This window comes from Grammomys surdaster, unplaced genomic scaffold, assembly GCF_004785775.1.
Source record: "Grammomys surdaster isolate TR1022 unplaced genomic scaffold, NIH_TR_1.0 149, whole genome shotgun sequence".
Classification (NCBI taxonomy): Eukaryota; Metazoa; Chordata; class Mammalia; order Rodentia; family Muridae; genus Grammomys; species Grammomys surdaster.
In genome coordinates this window covers 13,041,709-13,049,209 of record NW_021604607.1, presented here as the reverse complement: position 1 = coordinate 13,049,209, position 7,501 = coordinate 13,041,709, and the positions used below count along the sequence as shown (strand labels likewise).

Sequence of the window (7,501 nt, the reverse complement as noted above, 5' to 3'; positions counted from 1 at the left end):
TTGGGGTAGAGCTCTGAGAAGCATTTGTCTGTGGAAAGGGCAGCAAACTTGAAGCACATGTGTGTAGGTAAGAAGTTGGGGTACACCAACTGCTCTCAACCTGTGGGTTATGACCCCTTGTGTGCGGTGTGTGTGTGTGTGTGTGTGAAATAACCTTTTTACAGGTTTTTTCACAGGCCCAAGACTATCAGAAAACACAGATGTTTACATTACAGTTCACAGCAGTGACAAAGTTACAGTTATGAAATAGCAATGAGAACAATTTTGTGGTTGGGGAGGCCACCACAAGAGGAACTGTATTAAAGGGTTACAGCTTTAGCAAGACTGAATCATTGGGATAAATCAATGGGTCACCTTGTCTATACAGAATCTCCTGAGGAACATTATTAGAACATCTTTTATTTATTCTTGGATACATCCCATGTAGGATGTATCTTGATCATATCCACCCCAACTCTCTCTCAGTCACTACTACTCCCATTTTGACCCTTGACACACCCCCTACCCACTATGATGTCCTTCCCCCTTCTTTTAAATCCACTCACTGAGTGCTGCCCGCTAGAATACTAACTGATCTCAGCAGCTTGATCTTGTGTAGGTCTTGTGCGGTAACCGTAGCTCCAGTGAGGTCATGAGTTCAGAGGCTGGAAGACAGCATTTCCAAGCATTCTTCTGCTTTAAGTCTGCTAGCTCCTGTGTGACTTTCCCTGAGCCTTGGGGCTGGTAGGATTGATGCAGGGGCTCTGGTTAGGACCAAGCACTCAACAGTCACTCATTGTCTGCACACTGTCTAGTTATAAGTTTCTATAACTAGTGTCTCCTGCAGATAGAAGCATTGGGGACCAAGACTGAGAACAGTATTAATCTATGGACATAGCCATAAATATTTATGAAGCAGTTTGACAGCATGTCCACTTAACAGAAGAATTGTAGTAGGTTCCCCTCACCCCAGTGTCTATGACCTCCTGAGACCAAATGTGTTTTTGACCAGTTTTACAGTACCAGGCATGAAGTCATCTGTGGAACTTTATTGTAACACCTAGATCCAAAGCGAGGAATGACAGTGCATGCCTGTAATCTTAGCGCTTGAGAAACCAAGGCAGGAGGAATGGGAGTTCAAGGTTGTTGACCTGGGCTGTGTAAGGAGACAGTGTCTCAAACAAACAAATACCTACTCCCAACAAAACCCTGAGCTAAGACCCCCAACTCAGGTTAATTAATTCAAGATCTTCGTCAGGCAGGGAACAAGATATTATAAAAAAAACAAACCAAAACAAAATAAAAACACAACAACAACAAACCAAGTCAACTTTCCCAAGTTCTGTAGTTTGTGGGTGGGAAGGAAGCTTGGTCCAATTGGAAGATGGCAGAAGCTTCAGAGGATGAGGCCCCACTGGGAAGGCCTTAGGCGGGTGGGATCCTTGCCTTTAAAGAGATTAAGTAAATCTCCTGAGACCCCTGAGCTGTCTGTTGAGAGTTCTGTCGCAGGAGCCAGAAAACAGCTAGAACACTTCCCAACTTTCAGTTTGGAGATGTGATCTTATTTCTTCCTCCTGTAAAGTCCTTGTGCTGTAAAGCTGTCCCCATATGTCCTTGATAGAGACAGAGGCCTAACCAGTGCCCTTTCTTCTAACCTTCAGGACTAGGAACTCAATGAGCCCTTTAAATTTTATATTTTATTACATTGAATGTGTACATACATTCATGAGGCTTATATGCAGGGTGGTGTGTGTGTGTGTGTGTGTGCGTGTAGTTTATATGCAGGGTGGTGGATATTTGTGTGGTGTATATGTGTGTGTCTATGTGTGCACACAGACCAGAACAACATTGAGCATCATGCTCTGTTACTTCCTGTCTTCTTCCCTTGGGACAAGGCCTCTTAATGAGTCTGAAGCTGGGTTTGCAGTCAGCAAGCCCCATCGTCTTCCTATCACCATCCTCCCCAGTATATTACCGAGGTCACAAGTGCATGGAACAATGCCCAACTTCTAATGGGGTTTATGGGAAACCAAACTCAAGGACTCTTGCTATTCAGAGTTTTTTTTCCCACTAAGGCATTTCCCCAAACCAAGCCTTATTAATTGATTAATTAATTAATTAATTGATCTACTTTTACAGGGCTGATGCAGTGCTTCATCATAGCAAGTTCCTCTTGTTGTTTTAAAGATAAAGTTGGTCTGCTTCAGATATTTCTTTGTAGCAACAGCAACAATAAACAGGAGACACACATGTGCAACTTCTTACTTTACTACCTGGCACAGTAATGCCTAACATCCCCAGACCCAAAGCCCTGTTCCTACACAGCAAGATAAACAAACACTCACGGAGAAGGAACCCACATATAAATATTTGTATACATTTGGACTAAGATGGAAACACACACAGAAGGGATCAAAAATACTTCTCTTCAGGATTTCTAAAATAGTACCTTGTTTTCCTAATAACAAACAGTACCTATAAAATATTCACTCTCTGATGCTGGGTGTGGTGGTGCATGCCTTTAGCTCAGCACTCAGGAGCAGAAGCAGGTAGATCTCTCTAAGTCTAAGGCCAGCCTTGTCTACATAGTGAGTTCCAGGACAGCCAGGGTTACATAGAGACCCTTTCTCTCTCTCTGAACTTTTGAGTGTGGTTTGGTCTCTCCAAATGATGTTGAAGCCTGATCTCTGACTATGATAAAATCATTTCTGTCATTTGGTTAGAGCTTGGCTTATCAAGTCACATTCTGACTCTCTGTTCTGAAAGAGCATTTCATGAAGTTGCAAGTTCTCTGTGGGTATCCGCAATCTCATCACCAAGTGCCTAACAGCAGACAGTACATACTCAGCTACAACAATGACTAAGACATATCTCATGGCACAGTTGTGACACTCGGGATTAAAGGCATAGATAATAAATCATTCAAACCTCGGCATCACATCAGTCATCTCTTGTCTGTCTCCACTAGGGGGTTATTAACGTGTCAAGGAGATTTTTGGAGAAAAATGAAAGTGATAATTCTATCTGTGTTCACGCCTATTTGAAAGGCTAATTTATTTTTAGTGTATTCCCGGGGTGGGGGGCAACCTGTCATTATGGGAACATTTCCCTTAAAATAAAAGAAGGCATCCTATTTTTGTCTAATACTAATATTTAGTTCATCAAATGGACTGAGGTATTGATGGGCTATTATACAGTTCAGATAAGAAGAGTATCAAGTGGTATCCATAGAAGGTTTAATTAATGCCTTACTAATTAATATTTTGGGATAATTTAACTAATGAAAAGAGATGGCAGGGGTCTTCTGAGTGATTGGTAACTCATCCAAAAGTCCATTGGGTGTGGCTACAATACAGAATAGAATAGGGCAGGAGTTGGCAAACTCTTTTCTTGTTTTAAATATCTTTCTCTTTTAGACATGATCTCACGTAGTCCAAGCTGGCTTCAAACTCATTGTATAGTCAAGGATAACCTTAAACTCCTGATCTCCTGTGTCTGCCTGTCCAGGGCTGGGATTGGCGGGATACTCCACCACATCTGGTTTACACAGTACTGGTGTTACATTTGAACTTTGCCAATGCATATTGGCAAACACTCTGCCAATAGAACCACACTACCACACCCACAAACTATTTTTTTCTTTAAGGGAAATAGTGTCTAGGTTTTGCTATTCAGCTCTTGATTTATAGCATTAAAGTAACTAGAGAAGATATATAAATAATAAGATGTGATTATGCTCTGAAAATAGACTGTAGCTCTGAAGATGTAGCTCAGTAGGTAGTGTGCTCACCTAGCATGTATGAAGTCCTGGGTTCAATTCCCAGTACTGCATAAACTAGATATATCGACATATGTCTGTCATCCCAGCAGCAGGGAGGCAGAAGGCAGTAAGAGAAGAAGTTCAAGATCATTGTCAGTTACATAAGAAGTCCAGGGTCAGATTCGGGCCTAGCTCAACAACAAAAAACAACTCCCCCAAATAAACTGCAGATGAACCATAGCTGGCCCACTCCTGGAATGGGGAAAGCACACCAGTGTTAAGCTGGCTCCCAGGCTGCAGTGAAAGGGTAGCAGCAAGCACTGGAATTTTAACTCAAAGAAGCTGGTGGGTGTTAGGGTTCGATACAAGCAAGCAGGAAAAGGCACGAGAAAACATTAATGATATTGGGTAGTAATTGTGATCTTTACTAATTTGTGTTTTCCGAGGACTTGCTACTTCCTGTATTTTACCTCAAATACTCCTGATAATAACCTGAAAGTGCCTCTATTATAGGTAGGGAATCTTTCACATTTTATAGTATATGAAACTGAAGTTTGGAGAGGTTATCTAACTTTCCCAAAGACACACAATTAGCACGTATACCTGAGACAGAAGCCTAGGAAGTCTGACTGTGGAGACTGTGCTATCTCACTGCAGACGCCAAGGCCAAACTCATCACAGCTGGAAGGAATGGAAGGCATTCTATGTGAATACTGTAGTCTGTTCATGTCACTAGAGTTCATTGTATAGCTAGTGGGCCAGCAACAGCGTCCTGGGGTCATACACTGTGGGGATATTTGCATACCAAACAACCTAGAAGTTGGAGTTAGTATCCTTCATCTGAGAAAGATGTTTGTTTATTTGTCTGTCTATCTGTTTTTGCAGAATATAATAAAGGCAATGTCTCCCTTTGGAGAAAATAAATAAGTTAAGTGTGCTTGTAGACCCTTATGAAAGACTGGGAACCTGCAGCTGTAATGGAGCTGTCTTATTATGTCCCTTGAGACTTAGAGAGCAAAGAGACATGGATGCTGACATGAATCTCATGTTACTTGCTATGCTTTTGTCTTTGATCTAGAAGTCTAGTCTTCCACCAGCATCCACAAATCCATGACAAGCTGTCATGTCAGTAGGCAAGCTGAATAAAATCTCAGACTACAAGAGGCACAATGGGTCATGGAGTCTGGGCTGTAGATTAATTTGGATTGTTTTGATGCATGTGTGTACGTATGTGTGTATTTACACTATCCTTTTAACAAATACCTACACACAGACACACAGACACACAGACACACACACACAGACACACACACACACACACACACACACACACAAATGCGCGCCACTACTCCAATAATATGGCTGAGGTTCCTGAATTTGGGGAGACTGTGGAGGCCAGCACACCTGGAGTACCATGGATAAGCCTTACCCTGGGAAAGCCATCTTTGTGGTAATGGTATCTCCGCTACCAGGTCAGTATGTGTCTACTTTTTGAAATAAGGTCTCTCAGAGTGCTTGCTGGGCTTGCTGGTTCAGCAAGGCTGGCTAGCCAGAAAGCCTTGGGAATCCACCTGTCTCCACCTCCTTACTCCACCCCCACACAACGGGGCTCACAAGCTGGTACCACCATGGCCTACTTTTCACGTGTGTCTGAGGGTTGGACTCAGGTTCTCATGCTTGTGGGTCAAGCACTTTATCAACTGAGACATCTTCCTAGTCCCTTTGATCTCTTTTAAACCATGGATGAAGGAGAACCAGAGGCGTGCATGGATGCTGAGGAGAGACAAATCTCCACAAGCTTATGCAACCAATAGAGAGCTTTGTTCCTCCGAGTTCTAAAACTGTCCATGTGGAGCCAAGATGCACGCTAGGCTCGCTGGGATAATTTTTAACCAACCAGAGCTGCAGTTCAAACTTTGCACTCCGGCCGTATGAGACAGGTGTGTTTCCCCGAACTTAGCTGCTCATTAGAATCACGTGGCAATGACAAAGCATATTTCTGAGTACCATGACATGCGCAACTGGGGGAGAGGCTTGGAAATTGTTGCCTATTTCCTGGACTACTCCCTTGGGGGTTGGAGGTGAGATGGCACAGAGTCAAAGACACAGACTCCAGTAGCAGGTGAGAAACGCTGCAGCAAGCTCAACTGGGCACGGCTGCAAGCTCCTTTTATACCCTCCACCCATGCGCCATTGGTCCCAAGAAAGCATCTCTTCTAAGTAGCAGTTCCTGATTGGCTGGTATTATCTGCACAGCAATCCTCGGTCTCTCAGGCAGTCCTCAATTAGGTCTTCCTGCAGGAGATGTTTTTGTGGGAGTGTGGTCCCCTCCCCACCGGCGTTTACACAGACATGGCCCCATCGTTCCTGCTACAGGAAATCAGTATTTTACAAAAGTCTCTGGGATTAGAGAAAGTCAATCCTTGCAGTAGTCTAATAAAGCCTGGATTCCACAGTAGAAAAACTCTGGTTTCTCTGTATCAAAAATATCCATTTGTTGTGTAAGAAGAACGAGCCTCTCCTACATGGATAGGAACCAGCTTCAAGAGTCCATTTAAAGTAAAATGAATCCAAATTTAATTAGTTGAAATTCAGCTTCCCAGCTGCATTAGCTTCACGTCCAGAATTGAATGGTCACATGCAATTAGTAGTTACAGTGTTATAGGGCACAGATAGGGAGCACTCCCATCACCACAGAAACCTGTAGAATAGTTTATCATACCAGAAAGGAGAGATGAAACTAAACACTACTGAGGCTGCACCGAAAGCTTCAGGACCAACATGAATATTATTCCATTGGACAAAGATCAAATTATTTAAGAACTAATTAGGACAACAACTAAAATGGGTTGAAATACATTATATAAATAAATAAATATATATTTTTTTTTTTAATTATATATATATATATATGTATGTGTGTGGCATGTACATGTACTTATATGAATATGTGTGCACATGTGCCTCGTGGAGGCTAGGAGTTGATGTCCAATGCCTCTCTCAATTAACCTCCTCCATATAGTATTTCTCATTAAACCCAGAACTCAGTGATTCAGATAGGTTAGGCGGCCATAGAGCCTTGCCTAATTCAAAACAGAGTCTGGTACTGTTTCCTGTTTCCTGTTTTCTTCTTCTTCCTCTCCTAAAATATTATGTACCTAGTTTCTGGGATCTTCAAATACCTGGCTGTATGCAAACCTCTATCTCAGGCTTGGCTTTCACTCAGGTGAGGACAGCCTTTGTCTTCTGATTTTTGAAAAGACCATAAAAGCCTACCTTACATATGGATTTGGTTGTTTGGTTCAGGTTCTTCTCCTGGCCCACTCTCCTGTTAAGAGACAGCTTCTTCTGGAGATGTAGGTGGGACTGGAACTCTGAAAGATGATAGAAGGGAGAGATGCTTGTGGGATGCAAAATTGAGAACAAACATTGAAGCTAAACAACTCTTGTCCAGAGGGAATAATAGATCTGCCCCAGGAACATTTTCAAAAGAGACAAGCTAATAAACCAAAATGTCAAGAGGGAACACATTTCAGATGAAAGAGACACACTGTCATATGGTGAGATTGAAGAGAAAATACTTCACATCTGTAAGAGACACATTGGGTACAGGGTATAGTAATCCAGGATGCAGAGTATGCAAAGGGTGTGTTTGAGCTGTTATGCTCTGTACCATAAACCTCAAACACACCAAATAGGATGATAGCCTCACAAAGCAGCAGAAAGCTAATTACATCCACATCACAGAAACATGGAGCAAGC

At 42.4% G+C, this 7,501-nt stretch overlaps 1 non-coding gene across 1 annotated transcript; it reads right to left on the bottom strand.

The window, feature by feature from the left end:
* Nucleotides 1-5,059: 5,059 nt before the first annotated feature.
* LOC114619346 lies at nt 5,060-5,219 on the bottom strand. Its single transcript, XR_003711126.1, has one exon. It is a non-coding gene; the product is annotated as a U1 spliceosomal RNA (small nuclear RNA).
* Nucleotides 5,220-7,501: the final 2,282 nt, after the last annotated feature.